At 45.8% G+C, this 16,051-nt stretch overlaps 1 protein-coding gene and 3 non-coding genes across 8 annotated transcripts in view; 2 read left to right on the top strand and 2 right to left on the bottom strand.

Annotated features, from left to right (window-relative positions):
* The window catches only part of LOC130294180 (pulmonary surfactant-associated protein C-like), a 125,750-nt gene that overhangs the window by 61,277 nt on the left and 48,422 nt on the right, over nt 1–16,051 (top strand). The gene's annotated exons all lie outside the window — the stretch shown is intronic.
* On the top strand, nt 908–980 carry TRNAF-GAA (transfer RNA phenylalanine (anticodon GAA)). The gene has a single exon. It is a non-coding gene; the product is annotated as a tRNA-Phe (tRNA).
* Nucleotides 1,403–1,485, bottom strand: TRNAL-CAG (transfer RNA leucine (anticodon CAG)). Its single transcript has one exon. It is a non-coding gene; the product is annotated as a tRNA-Leu (tRNA).
* Nucleotides 3,739–3,821, bottom strand: TRNAL-CAG (transfer RNA leucine (anticodon CAG)). Its single transcript has one exon. It is a non-coding gene; the product is annotated as a tRNA-Leu (tRNA).

The raw sequence follows: 16,051 nt of genomic DNA, 5'->3' as shown, positions 1-16,051 counted from the left end.
AAAATGACAGTGGTCAGATGTGCAAAAACTTTGGTGGAAAACAGATTTTTTCTAATCAACTGGTGCCAGAAAGTTATGCAGATTTGTAAATGACTTCTATTTAATCCTTCCAGTACTTATCAGCTGCTGTATACTACAGAGGAAATTGTGTAGGTATTTTCTGTTTGACCACAGTGCTCTCTGCTGACACCACTGTCCATGTCAGGAACTGTCTGGATCAGGAGAGGTTGGCTATGGGGATTTGTTCCTGCTCTGGACAGTTCCTGATATGAACAGCTGTGTCAGCAGAGAGCACTGTGGTCAGACTGGAACGAACTAGACTACTTCCTCTGGAGCATACAGCAGCTGATAAGTACTGGAAGGATTAAGGGGGAATTCCAGGGAAAAAAAACTTTATTTTTTATATTAACTGGCTCCAGAAAGCAAACAGATTTGTAAATTACTTCTATAAAAAAAAATCTTAATCTTTCCAATAATTATCAGCTGCTGAAGTGGGTTACCAGAGGCACCGGAGGAAGGTATGTATATCTTTATGTTTTAATGCCGGCAGTATGGAGGACAATTTTTCCATCCTGGAGTACTCCTTTAAGGTTGGACAGGAACAGCAGGGTATTGTAATGCACCTAGGGTGCCTCCAGATATTGCAAAATTACAGCTCCCAGCATGCCTGGTCAGCCTTTGGCCACTAGAGGGCCTCCAGTTGTAGCAAAACAATATCTCCCAGCATGCCCGGACAGCTTTACTATCATATTCATATATATATATATATATATTTTATAAATTTTATGGATAGATATCACTCTGCTATTGTTACACAGAAATCCATTCTAAGGGCGCGAGTGTTATCATGTAACGATTTACTACATAAATGCAGTCAGGAAATGTAGCAAATACATAGTGACACACAGCCGAAATAGCTCAGTTGGGAGAGCGTTAGACTGAAGATCTAAAGGTCCCTGGTTCGATCCCGGGTTTCGGCAGAAGCTTTTATACCATTGAAACAAAAATAGCCAGTACAACTAATAATACAGGTGCCCGCTGCTGTGGAAAATACAGAGTAGACAAAAAAAGAAGGTTGCAGCAGCACTCTTGGTCAAAAAATGGAGGCTACCATATGGTCCCATCCGAAATGAGGCCACCTCCGCGTGGTGGATGGGGGGACATGTTTTGATCAAAAAGTGCACTAAGAGCCTCCATTTCATGACCAAGAGTGCTGCTGCAATCCTTTTTTTGGACGCTTTTATACCATTGGTCACTTGGTGAATTCTTGGTTTCCCTGATCCAAGCTACAAACTACTATATATGTAAATATTGACTGATGTCATATAACTGTATCATTTCATAGACTACATTCTGGTTGTCATATTTTACAACATCACTCAGGCAAAAAAACATCAGTTGCTGTCAGAAGTGGGATTCGAACCCACGCCTCCAGAGGAGACTGCGACCTGAACGCAGCGCCTTAGACCGCTCGGCCATCCTGACTGCCCACTGCCCACTGCCCACTGCCCACTGCCCAATGCCAATAAACAATATAAAACTGCCTACAATGTAACGTCACTAATACTAGTCTGTGTATGTGTCACATATAACAATGAGTTATTGTGTGTATCCCATATAGTATGAAGCGCTGTATATTGAGTATACAGGGATGGGGGGCAGAATAAATGATCACCTAAGGCAAGGTTTCCCAACATGTGGCTCTGCAGCTGTTGCAAAACTGCAACTCCCAGCCGGTCGCTGTCAGGGCATGCTGGGAGTTGTAGTTCTGCAACAGCTGAAGAGCCAAATGTTGTAGTACATTGCTCTAATGGAGTTTTTTTTTGTTTGTTTTTTACCAACCAGGGTGCCTCCTGCTGTTGCAAAACTACAACTCCCAGCATGTCCGGACAGCCTTCTGACATAAACACAAAAAATAAATACCCACGTGTGACCTCATTTTGGAAACTACACCCCTCACGGAACGTAACAAGGGGTATAGTGAGCCTTAACACCCCACAGGTGTTTGACAAATTTTCATTAAATTTGGATGGGAAAATGAAAAAAACATGACATTTTTCATTCTCACAAGGTAAAATAGGAAAAAAAAATTGTAGCCCCATTTCTTCTGAATACCCCATATGTGGATGTAAAGTGCTCTGCGGGTGAACTACAATGCTCAGAAGAGAAGGAGCCACATTGGGCTTTTGGAGAGAAAATTTGTCTGGAATTGAAGGCCAGTGCTCTCTGCTGACATCTCTGCTTGTCTTGGGAACAGCACAGAGTAGAAGAGGTTTGCTATGGGGATTTGCTTCTACTCTGGACAGTTCCCGAGACAGGTGTCATCAGAGAGCACTTAGACAGAAAATAACAACTCAACTTCAGCAGCTCATAAGTACTGAAATGATTAAGATTTTTTAATAGAATTAATTTAATAATCTGCTTAACTTTATGGAGCCAGTTGATGTATAAAAAAAGTTTTTTTCCTGGAATACCCCTTCAAGATAAATATAAGTAATTAACAAGTCTTTTTAACTCTTTGGCACCAGTTGATTTAAAAAGAAAAAGTTGTTTTCCACCAGAGTACCCCTTTAGAGTACCAGAGCACCTTCTGCCGGGGCCAAAAACGTCACACTGCCGCTCAGCCTATCGCCGGCCAAGTCGGGACTTCGATGGGGCCGGTGATTGGCTGAGTGCAGTATGACTTACCGACTATCGGCAACCAGGAAGAGGATCGCGGCAGAGACCGGAGTGGGTTACGTAAGGCACCGGGGGAGTGGAGGAAGGTATGTATATCTTTATGTTTTTACTGGCGGCAGTATGGAGGACAATTTTTCCATCCTGGAGTACTCCTTTAAGGTTGGACAGGAACATCAGGGTATTGTAATGCACCTAGGGTGCCTCCAGATATTGCAAAATTACAACTTCCAGCATGCCAGGACAGCCTTTAGCTACTAGGGTGCCTCCAGCTGTTCCAAAACTACAAATCCCAGCATGCCTGGTCAGCCTTTGGCCACTAGAGTGCCTCCTGTTGTAGCAAAACAATATCTCCCAGCATGCCCGGACAGCTTTACTATCATATTCATATATATATATATATATATATATATATATATATATATATATATATATATTTTATAAATATTATGGATAGATATCACTCTGCTATTGTTACACAGAAATCCAGCCTAAGGGCGCGAGTGTTATCATGTAACGATTTCCTACATAACTGCAGTCAGGAAATGTAACAAATAGAGAGAGACGCTCAGTTGGGAGAGTGTTAGACTGAAGATCTAAAGGTCCCGGGTTTCGGCAGAAGCTTTTATACCATTGAAACAAAAATTTAAATAGCCAGTACAACTATTAACACAGTATTAACACGGGTGCCCGCTGCTGTGGAAAATACAGAGTAGACAAAAAAAAAGAAGGTTGCAGCAGCACTCTTGGTCAAAAAATGGAGGCTCCCATATGGTCCCATCCGAAATGAGGTCACCTCCGCGTGGTGGATGGGGGGACACGTTTTGATCAAAAAGTGCACTAAGAGCCTCCATTTCATGACCAAGAGTGCTGCTGCAATCCTTTTTTGGGACGCTTTTATACCATTGGTCACTTGGTGAATTCTTGATTTCCCTGATCCAAGCTACAAACTACTATATATGTAAATGTTGACTGATGTCATATAACTGTATCATTTCATAGACTACATTCTGGTTGTCATAATTTACAACATCACTCAGGCAAAAAAACATCATTTGTTGCTGTCAGAAGTGGGATTCGAACCCACGCCTCCAGAGGAGACTGCGACCTGAACACAGCGCCTTAGACCGCTCGGCCATCCTGACTGCCTCATGCCTCCTCACGCCTCCTCACCCTTCTCACCCTTCCTGTATACAGTCAATAAACAATATAAAACTTACTACAATGTAACTTCACTAATACTAGTATGTGTCACATATAACAATGAGTTAGAGTGCATTCACACTCAGTAAATCAAGAGTAATTCACGCCGAAAAATTTATGTCCGGAATTTTTTTTTACATTTTCATTCGAAATTTGCGCTGATTTTTTTTTTTTACAATTGACTTCTATTGATTTCTGCTAGCGGATTCCGTCTGAAGAATGAACATGCTCATTCTTCAAGCGGAACGGAATCCAGTGTCAGAATTTTGCTAGCAGAATTTCCGCAGTGAGAACAGGACAGCTGAAATAACATTGAAGTCAATGGGCAGAGGAGATGTGCATTCATTTTGAGCGGAGAATTCAAGAGGAATTACTCGAGTAAATTCCTCTTGAATTACTCAGTGTGAACGCACCCTTATTGTGTGTATCCCATATAGTATGAAGCGCTGTATATTGAGTATACAGGGATGGGGGGCAGAATAAATGATCACCTAAGGCAAGGTTTCCCAACATGTGGCTCTGAAGCTGTTGCAAAACTGCAACTCCCAGCAGTTCGTTGTCAGGGCATGCTGGGAGTTGTAGTTCTGCAACAGCTGAAGAGCCGAATGTTGTAGAACATTGCTCTAATGGAGTTGTTTTTTTGTTTTTTTTTTACCAACCAGGGTGTCTCCTGCTGTTGCAAAACTACAACTCCCAGCATGTCCGGACAGCCTTCTGACATAAACGCAAAAACTACACCCCTCACGGAACGTAACAAGGGGTATAGTGAGCCTTAACACCCCACAGGTGTTTGACAAATTCTCATTAAAGTTGGATGGGAAAATGAAAAAAAAAATTTTTTAACTAAAATGCTGGTGTTAACCTAAATTTTTCATTTTCACAAGGGAAAATAGGAAAAAAAATTGTAGCCCCATTTCTTCTGAATACCCCATATGTGGATGTTAAGTGCTCTGCGGGTGAACTACAATGCTCAGAAGAGAAGGAGCGGCATTGGGCTTTTGGAGAGAAAATTTGTCCGGAATTGAGGGCCATGTGCGTTTACAAAAACCCCATAGTCCAGAATAATGGAGCCCCCCCCCCCACATGTGACCCCATTTTGGAAACAATACCCCTCATGTAATGTATTAAGGGGTACAGTGAGCATTTACACCCCACAGGTGTCTGACAGATTTTTGGAACAGTGGTCCGTGAAAATGAAAAATGTAATTTTTCATTTGCACAGCCCACTGTTCCAAAGATCCGTCAAATGCCATTAGGGTGTAAATGCTCAGTGCACCCCTTATTAAATTCTGTGAGGGGTGTAGTTTCCAAAATGGGGTCACATGTGGTGGTGGTAGAGGGGGGTCCACTGTTCTGTCACCATGGGGGCACATGGCCCCCGACTTCTATTCCAACCAAATTTTCTCTCCAAAAGCTCAGTGGCGCTCCTTCTCTTCTGAGCATTGTAGTTTGCCAGCAACTTTACATCCACAATGCCTCCCAAAAATGGGGTTACAAATTTTTGGGAGGCATTTTCTCCTATTACTTCTTGTAAAAATGTAAAATTTGGGGGAAAAACTGCATTTTTGTGAAAAAAAAGTTTTTTTCATTTACACATCCGACTTTAACAAAAAGTCGTTAAACACCTGTGGGGTGTTAGGCTCACTGTACCCCTTGTTACGTTCCTTGAGGGGTGTAGTTTCCAATATAGTATGCCATGTGTTTTTTTTTTGGTTTGTTTGTTTTGTTTTTTTGCTGTTCTGGCACCTTAGTGGCTTCCTAAATGCGACATGCCCCCCAAAAACAATTTCAGCAAAAATTGCTTTCCAAAAGCCAAATGTGGCTCCTTCTCTTCTGAGCATTGTAGTTCGCCAGCAGAGCATTTTATGTCCTAACATGGGGAATTTCCATACTCAGAAGAGATGGGGTTACACATTTTGGGGGGCATTTTCTCTCATTACCCTTTGTAAAAAATGGTAAATTTGGGAAAAAACTGCACTTTAGTAAAAAAAAATAATAATAATTTTCATTTACACATCTGACTTTAACGAAAAGTCGTCAAACACCTGTGGGGTATTAAGGCTCACTGGACCCCTTGTTATGTTCCTTGAGGGGTGTAGTTTCCAAAATAGTATGCCATGTGTTTTTTATTTTTATTTATTTATATTGCAGTTCTGGCACCATAGGGGCTTCCTAAATGCGACATGCCCCGGAAAAAACGTTTCAGCAAAATTCACTCTCCAAAATCCCATTGTCGCTCCTTCCCTTCTGAGTCCTCTAGTGCACCCACAGAGCACTTCACATCCACATATGAGGTATTTCCTTACTCAAGAGAAATTGGGTTACTAATTTTGGCAGGCTTTTTCTCCTTTTACCCCTTGTAAAAATTAAAAAATTGGGTCTACAAGAACATGCGAGTGTAAAAAATGAAGATCCGGTGAAACACCTAAAGGGTTAAAAAAAAAACTTTCTGAATGTCAATTTGAATACTTTAAGGGGTGCAGTTTTTATAATGGGGTAATTTATGGGGTATTTCTAATATGAAGACCCTTCAAATCCACTTCAAAACTCAACTGGTCTCTGAAAAATTCTGATTTTGAAAATTTCATGAAAAATTAGAAAATTGCTGCTGTACTTTGAAGCCCTCTGATGTCTTCCAAAAGTAAAAACACGTCAACTGTATGATGCAAACATAAAGTAGACATATTGTATATGTGAATCAATATATAATTTATTTGGAATGTTATTAAAGCTTAAAGTGACAGTGGTCAGATGCGCAAAAAATGCCCGGGTCCTTAAGGTGAAAATGGGCTGGGACCTTAAGGTGTTAAAGGGGTACTTTGGTGGAAAACACATTTTTCCTAATCAACTGGTTGTTACGCCGAGCGCTCCGGGTCCCCGCTCCTCCCCGGAGCGCTCGCTACACTCTCCTCACTGCAGCGCTCCGGTCAGATTCACTGACCCGGGGCGCTGCGATACTGCCTCCAGCCGGGATGCGATTCGCGATGCGGGTAGCGCCCGCTCGCGATGCGCACCCCGGCTCCCGTACCTGACTCGCTCTCCGTCGGTTCTGTCCCGGCGCGCGCGGCCCCGCTCCTTGGGGCGCGCGCGCGCCGGGTCTTTGCGATTTAAAGGGCCACTGCGCCGCTGATTGGCGCAGTGGTTCCAATTAGTCTGATCACCTGTGCACTTCCCTATATCACCTCACTTCCCTTGCACTTCCTTGCCGGATCTTGCTGCCATTGTGCCAGTGAAAGCGTTTCCTTGTGTGTTCCTAGCCTGTGTTCCAGACCTCCTGCCGTTGCCCCTGACTACGATCCTTGCTGCCTGCCCCGACCTTCTGCTACGTCCGACCTTGCTTCTGTCTACTCCCTTGTACCGCGCCTATCTTCAGCAGCCAGAGAGGTGAGCCGTTGCTAGTGGATACGACCTGGTCACTACCGCCGCAGCAAGACCATCCCGCTTTGCGGCGGGCTCTGGTGAAAACCAGTAGTGACTTAGAACCGATCCACTAGCACGGTCCACGCCAATCCCTCTCCGGCACAGAGGATCCACTACCTGCCAGCCGGCATCGTGACAGTAGATCCGGCCATGGATCCCGCTGAAGTTCCTCTGCCAGTTGTCGCTGACCTCACCACGGTGGTCGCCCAGCAGTCACAACAGATAGCGCAACAAGGCCAACAGCTGTCTCAACTGACCGTTATGCTACAGCAGTTACTACCACAGCTTCAGCAATCATCTCCTCCGCCAGCTCCTGCACCTCCTCCGCAGCGAGTGGCCGCTCCTGGTCTACGCCTATCCTTGCCGGATAAATTTGATGGGGACTCTAAATTCTGCCGTGGCTTTCTTTCCCAATGTTCCCTGCATCTGGAGATGATGTCGGACCAGTTTCCCACTGAAAGGTCTAAGGTGGCTTTCGTAGTCAGCCTTCTGTCTGGAAAAGCCCTGTCTTGGGCCACACCGCTCTGGGACCGCAATGACCCCGTCACTGCCTCTGTACACTCCTTCTTCTCGGAAATCCGAAGTGTCTTTGAGGAACCTGCCCGAGCCTCTTCTGCTGAGACTGCCCTGTTGAACCTGGTCCAGGGTAATTCTTCCGTTGGCGAGTATGCCGTACAATTCCGTACTCTTGCTTCAGAATTATCCTGGAATAATGAGGCCCTCTGCGCGACCTTTAAAAAAGGCCTATCCAGCAACATTAAAGATGTTCTGGCCGCACGAGAAATCCCTGCTAATCTACATGAACTCATTCACCTAGCCACTCGCATTGACATGCGTTTTTCCGAAAGGCGTCAGGAGCTCCGCCAAGATATGGACTCTGTTCGCACGAGGCGTTTCTTCTCCTCGGCTCCTCTCTCCTCTGGTCCCCTGCAATCCGTTCCTGTGCCTCCCGCCGTGGAGGCTATGCAGGTCGACCGGTCTCGCCTGACACCTCAAGAGAGGACACGACGCCGCATGGAGAACCTCTGCCTGTACTGTGCTAGTACCGAACACTTCCTGAGGGATTGTCCTATCCGTCCTCCCCGCTTGGAAAGACGTACGCTGACTCCGCACAAAGGTGAGACAGTCCTTGATGTCCACTCTGCTTCTCCACGTCTTACTGTGCCTGTGCGGATGTCTGCCTCTGCCTTCTCCTTCTCTACTATGGCCTTCTTGGACTCTGGATCTGCAGGAAATTTTATTTTGGCCTCTCTCGTCAACAGGTTCAACATCCCAGTGACCAGTCTCGCCAGACCCCTTTACATCAATTGTGTAAACAATGAAAGATTGGACTGTACCATACGTTTCCGCACGGAGCCCCTTCTAATGAGCATCGGATCTCATCACGAGAGGATTGAACTTTTGGTCCTCCCCAATTGCACTTCTGAAATTCTCCTTGGACTTCCCTGGCTTCAACTTCATTCCCCAACCCTGGATTGGTCCACTGGGGAGATCAAGAGTTGGGGGCCCTCTTGTTCCAAGGACTGTCTAAAACCGGTTCCCAGTAACCCTTGCCGTGACTCTGTGGTTCCTCCAGTAACCGGTCTCCCTAAGGCCTATATGGACTTTGCGGATGTTTTTTGCAAAAAACAAGCTGAGACTCTACCTCCTCACAGGCCTTATGATTGTCCTATCGACCTTCTCCCGGGCACTACTCCACCCCGGGGCAGAATTTATCCTCTGTCCGCCCCAGAGACTCTTGCCATGTCTGAATACGTCCAGGAAAATTTGAAAAAGGGCTTTATCCGTAAATCCTCCTCTCCTGCCGGAGCCGGATTTTTCTTTGTGTCCAAAAAAGATGGCTCCCTACGTCCTTGCATTGACTACCGCGGTCTTAATAAAATCACGGTTAAGAACCGCTACCCCCTACCCCTCATCTCTGAACTCTTTGATCGCCTCCAAGGTGCCCACATCTTTACTAAACTGGACTTAAGAGGTGCTTATAATCTCATCCGCATCAGAGAGGGGGATGAATGGAAAACGGCATTTAACACCAGAGATGGACACTTTGAGTATCTGGTCATGCCCTTTGGCCTGTGCAACGCCCCTGCCGTCTTCCAAGACTTTGTTAATGAAATTTTTCGTGATCTTTTATACTCCTGTGTTGTTGTATATCTGGACGATATCCTGATTTTTTCTGCCAATCTAGAAGAACACCGCCAGCATGTCCGTATGGTTCTTCAGAGACTTCGTGACAATCAACTCTATGCCAAAATTGAGAAATGTCTGTTTGAATGCCAATCTCTTCCTTTTCTAGGATACTTGGTCTCTGGCCAGGGACTACAAATGGATCCAGACAAACTCTCGGCCGTATTAGATTGGCCACGCCCCTCCGGACTCCGTGCTATCCAACGCTTTTTGGGGTTCGCCAATTATTACAGGCAATTTCTTCCACATTTTTCTACCGTTGTGGCCCCTATCGTGGCTTTAACCAAAAAAAATGCCGATCCCAAGTCTTGGCCTCCTCAAGCGGAAGACGCCTTTAAACGACTCAAGTCTGCCTTTTCTTCGGCTCCCGTGCTTTCCAGACCTGACCCTTCCAAACCCTTCCTATTGGAGGTTGATGCCTCCTCAGTGGGAGCTGGAGCTGTTCTTCTACAAAAAAATTCTTCCGGGCATGCTGTCACTTGTGGTTTTTTTTCTAGGACCTTCTCTCCGGCGGAGAGGAACTACTCCATCGGGGATCGAGAGCTTCTAGCCATCAAATTAGCACTTGAGGAATGGAGGCATCTGCTGGAGGGATCAAGATTTCCAGTTATTATTTACACCGATCACAAGAACCTCTCCTACCTCCAGTCTGCCCAACGGCTGAATCCTCGCCAGGCCCGGTGGTCTCTGTTCTTTGCCCGATTTAATTTTGAAATTCACTTTCGGCCTGCCGATAAGAACATTAGGGCCGATGCTCTCTCTCGTTCCTCGGATGCTTCGGAAGTTGAACTCTCTCCGCAACACATCATTCCTCCTGACTGCCTGATTTCCACTTCTCCAGCCTCCATCAGGCAAACTCCTCCAGGAAAGACCTTTGTTTCTCCACGCCAACGCCTCGGAATCCTCAAATGGGGTCACTCCTCCCATCTCGCAGGTCATGTGGGCATCAAGAAATCTGTGCAACTCATCTCCCGCTTCTATTGGTGGCCGACTCTGGAGACGGATGTTGTGGACTTTGTGCGAGCCTGCACTATCTGTGCCCGGGATAAGACTCCTCGCCAGAAGCCCGCTGGTTTTCTTCATCCCCTGCCTGTCCCCGAACAGCCTTGGTCTCTGATTGGTATGGATTTTATTACTGATTTACCCCCTTCCCGTGGCAACACTGTTATTTGGGTGGTCGTTGATCGATTCTCCAAAATGGCACATTTCATCCCTCTTCCTGGTCTTCCTTCAGCGCCTCAGTTGGCTAAACAATTTTTTGTACACATTTTTCGTCTTCACGGGTTGCCTACGCAGATCGTCTCGGATAGAGGCGTCCAATTCGTGTCTAAATTCTGGAGGGCTCTCTGTAAACAACTCAAGATTAAATTAAATTTTTCTTCTGCATATCATCCCCAATCCAATGGACAAGTAGAAAGAATTAACCAGGTCTTGGGTGATTATTTACGACATTTTGTTTCCTCCCGCCAGGATGATTGGGCAGATCTCCTTCCATGGGCCGAATTCTCGTATAACTTCAGAGTCTCTGAATCTTCCTCCAAATCCCCATTTTTCGTGGTGTACGGCCGTCACCCTCTTCCCCCCCTCCCTACTCCCTTGCCCTCTGGTTTGCCCGCTGTAGATGAAGTGACTCGTGATCTTTCCATCATATGGAGAGAGACCCAAAATTCTCTCTTACAGGCTTCATCACGCATGAAGAAGTTCGCGGATAAGAAAAGAAGAGCTCCTCCCATTTTTTCCCCTGGAGACAAGGTATGGCTCTCCGCTAAATATGTCCGCTTCCGTGTCCCTAGCTACAAGTTGGGACCACGCTATCTTGGTCCTTTCAAAATTTTGTGCCAGATTAATCCTGTCTCTTACAAACTTCTTCTTCCTCCTTCTCTTCGTATTCCTAATGCCTTTCACGTTTCTCTTCTTAAACCACTCATCATCAACCGTTTCTCTCCCAAATCTGTTCCTCCCACTCCTGTTTCCGGCTCCTCGGACATCTTCTCCGTCAAAGAGATTCTGGCATCAAAAAAGGTCAGAGGGAAAACCTTTTTTTTAGTGGATTGGGAGGGTTGTGGTCCAGAAGAGAGATCCTGGGAACCTGAGGACAATATCCTAGACAAAAGTCTGCTCCTCAGGTTCTCAGGTTCTAAGAAGAGGGGGAGACCCAAGGGGGGGGGTACTGTTACGCCGAGCGCTCCGGGTCCCCGCTCCTCCCCGGAGCGCTCGCTACACTCTCCTCACTGCAGCGCTCCGGTCAGATTCACTGACCCGGGGCGCTGCGATACTGCCTCCAGCCGGGATGCGATTCGCGATGCGGGTAGCGCCCGCTCGCGATGCGCACCCCGGCTCCCGTACCTGACTCGCTCTCCGTCGGTCCTGTCCCGGCGCGCGCGGCCCCGCTCCTTGGGGCGCGCGCGCGCCGGGTCTTTGCGATTTAAAGGGCCACTGCGCCGCTGATTGGCGCAGTGGTTCCAATTAGTCTGATCACCTGTGCACTTCCCTATATCACCTCACTTCCCTTGCACTTCCTTGCCGGATCTTGTTGCCATTGTGCCAGTGAAAGCGTTTCCTTGTGTGTTCCTAGCCTGTGTTCCAGACCTCCTGCCGTTGCCCCTGACTACGATCCTTGCTGCCTGCCCCGACCTTCTGCTACGTCCGACCTTGCTTCTGTCTACTCCCTTGTACCGCGCCTATCTTCAGCAGCCAGAGAGGTGAGCCGTTGCTAGTGGATACGACCTGGTCACTACCGCCGCAGCAAGACCATCCCGCTTTGCGGCGGGCTCTGGTGAAAACCAGTAGTGACTTAGAACCGATCCACTAGCACGGTCCACGCCAATCCCTCTCCGGCACAGAGGATCCACTACCTGCCAGCCGGCATCGTGACACTGGTGCCAGAAAGTTATGCAGATTTTTAAATTACTTCTATTTAATCCTTCCAGTACTTATCAGCTGCTGTATACTACAGAGGAGGATACTATTTTCTGTCTGACAACAGTGCTCTCTACTGCCACCTCTGTCCATGTCAGGAACTGTCTGGAGAATTAGAGGTTGCCTATGGGGATTTGTTCCTGCTCTGGACAGTTCCTGATACGAACAGAGGTGTCAGCAGAGAGCACTGTGGTAAGACTGGAAAGAACTAGACAACTTCCTCTGGAGCATACAGCAGCTGATAAGTACTGGAAGGATTAAAGGGGTATTCCAGGAAAAAACTTTATTTTTTATATTAACTGGCTCCAGAAAGTTAAACAGATTTGTAAATTATAAAGGAGTTGGAGAGGCTCTTGTCCGACTACCCACCAAATAAACCCGGGCTACCTAATTAGACACCTATACCCAAGGTGTCAAAATGTAGTTTGTCTGTAGAAATATATATATTAGGGCTCAGGGTTTGAGACAACTGGACAGGTAATATTTCAATTTATTAATAATATGCAATGTGACAATAGAATATAAAATAAAATGTGAATACCAGCAACTGCGTCTCACAGGGCCCTTGTGTAGGCGCAGCACCAACTATTAAAAACTATAACATGTGTATAGCATAATGTATAAAATATAAAAATCCTTATATAAAATTATTATAAAAATAGAGACCACCATAAACATATATAGGGAGAGGGATCTGGGTGGGAGAGTCTTAGTCCATCCACAATAGTCAATTATCTCCTCTCTTGAAAAGTCCTGCTAATATAGACAGATTCCGGTATTTTTGTAACCAATAGCAACCATAAGGTTAGTAACCCGTAGCAACCATTGAAATATGTCCGGCTATCGTGGTAGTTCACGTAGTTCAACGTATATGCTTGTGTGCAGTCACTGTTAGTATGCATGCATATTTGTATGATACTTTGTATCTCACCGCTCCCGGACACTGATGCGCTGAACTTCACGGGGATGCTGCGATCTCCTCCTGTTGCGCTATGGAATCCCGCAGTGTGTTAACACTGAGTAGCTCTCTTGGCATGAGACAGCATCACCGGAGACTCGGCCGTCTCCCACGGTGGTGATGCTGGTAGACAGTGGGTTCCGGGTGGTGTTGTTGCAGCGATTCTGCGGGTAAGAACCTAGATATGCCGGTGACGTCCTCGTAGCAGCGAGGTGCGGATGTCTCCTTTACCGGGTGTCGGGTGATTGACAGTTTTGGTATCGGACTGCTATTTACTAAGCAGGGCAAGTATACTGGTGGTCTCAATAGGTATTGAGGGGACGCTGGACGCGTTTCAGGACTGTCTCACTCCTTTCTTCAGCAGCTAAGAATAAGTAAGGATTTTTATATTTTATACATTATGCTATATACATGTTATAGTTTTTAATAGTTGGTGCTGCGCCTACACAAGGGCCCTGTGAGACGCAGTTGCTGCTATTCACATTTTATTTTATATTCTATTGTCACATTGCATATTATTAATAAATTGAAATATTACTTGAAATATTGCCTGTCCAGTTGGTCTTTTCTGTCTGGCAACAGTGCTCTCTGCTGACATCTCTGCTTGTCTCGGAAACTGCACAGAGTAGAAAAGATTTGCTGTGGGGATTTTCTTCTACTCTGGACAGTTCCCGAGACACGTGTCATCAGAGAGCACTTAGACAGAAAAGAACAACTCAACTTCAGCAGCTCATAAGTACTGACAGGATTAAGATTTTTTAATAGAAGTAATTTACAAATCTGCTTAACTTTCTGGAGCCAGTTGATATATAAACATTTTTTTTTCCCGATAACCCCTTTAAGATGAATAAAAGTATATAACAAGTCTGTTTAACTCTTTGGCACCAGTTGATTTAAAAAGAAAAAGTTGTTTTCCACCAGAATACCCCTTTAGAGTACCAGAGCACCTGCTGCCGGGGCTGAACACGTCACACTGCCGGCCTATCGCCGGCCAAGTCGGGACTTCGCAGCGGCCGGTGATTGGCTGAGTGCAGTATGACTCACTGAACATCGGCAACCAGGAAGAGGATCGTGGTGGAGACCGGAGTGGGTTACCGGAGGCACCGGGGGAGTGAAGGAAGGTATGTATGTCTTAAATTTTACTGCCGGCAGTATGGAGGACAATTTTTCTATCCTGGAGTACTCCTTTAACCCCTTAAGGACCAAGGGCGTACAGGAACGCCTTTGCGCCCTGGTACTTAAAGACCAAGGGCGTACCTGTACGCCCGTGGGAATTTCGGTCCATGCTGGGAGTTTAGGAACCGCTGGAGGCACCCTGTTTGGGAATCACTGGCGTAGAATACCCCTATGTCCACCCCTATGCAATCCCTAATTTAGTCCTCAAATGCGCATGGCGCTCTCTCACTTCGGTGCCCTGTCGTATTTCAAGGAAACAGTTTAGGGCCACATATGGGGTATCTCCGTACTCGGGAGAAATAACACTACAAATTTTGGGGGGCTTTTTCTCCTTTTACCACATATGAAAAGGAAAAGTTGGGGTCTACACCAGCCTGTTAGTGTAAAAAAAAAAAAATTTTTACACTAACATGCTGGTGTTGCCCTTTACTTTTTATTTTCACAAGAGGTAAAAGGAAAAAAAGACCCCCAAAATTTGTAACGCAATTTCTCCTGAGTACGGAAATACCCCATATGTGGGCGTAAAATGTTCTGCGGACGCACAACAAGGCTCAGGAGTGAGAGCGCACTATGTACATTTTAAGCCTAAATTGGTGATTTGCACAGGGGTGGCTAATTTTACAGCGGTTCTGACATAAACGCAAAAAAATAAATACTGACATGTGACCCCATTTTGGAAACTACACCCCTCACGGAATATAACAAGGGGTATAGTGAGCATTAACACCCCACAGGTGTTTGACAAATTTTCGTTAAAGTTGGATGGGAAAATGAAAAAAAAATTTTTTTTCACTAAAATGCTGGATGTAAAGTGGTCTATGGGTGCACTACAATGCTCAGAACAGAAGGAGCACCATTGGGATTTTGAAGAGAAAATGTGTCCGGAATTGAAGGCCACGTGTGTTTACAAAGCCCCCATAGTGCCAGAACAATGGACCCCCCAACATGTGACCCCATTTTGGAAACTACACCCTTCACATAATGTAATAAGGGGTGCAGTGAGCATTTACGCCCCACAGGTGTCTGACAGATTTTTGGAACAGTGGTCCGTGAAAATGAAAAATTTAATTTTTAATTTCTCAGCCCACTGTTCCAAAGACCTGTCAAATGCCAGTGGGATGTAAATACTCACTGCACCCCTTATTAAATTCTGTGAGGGGTGTAGTTTCCAAAATGGGGTCACATGTGGGGGGGGTCCACTGTTCTGGCACCACGGGGGGCTTTGTAAACGCACATGGCCCCTGACTACCATTCCAAACAAATTCACTCTTCAAAAGCTCAATGGCGCTCCTCCTCTTCTGAGCATTGTAGTTCGACCGCAGGGCACTTGACGTCCACACATGGGGTATTTCCATACTCAGAAGAAATGGGGTTACAAATTTTGGGGGGTATTTTCTGCTATTAACCCTTGCAAAAATGTGAAATTTGGGGGGAAACACACATTTTAGTGAAATTTTTTTTTTTTTTTTTTACATATGCAAAAGTCGTGAAACACCTGTGGGGTATTAAGGC

The sequence above is a fragment of the Hyla sarda genome, chromosome 10, assembly GCF_029499605.1.
Source record: "Hyla sarda isolate aHylSar1 chromosome 10, aHylSar1.hap1, whole genome shotgun sequence".
Lineage (NCBI taxonomy): Eukaryota > Metazoa > Chordata > Amphibia > Anura > Hylidae > Hyla > Hyla sarda.
This window is presented reverse-complemented; position numbering and strand designations above follow the sequence as displayed.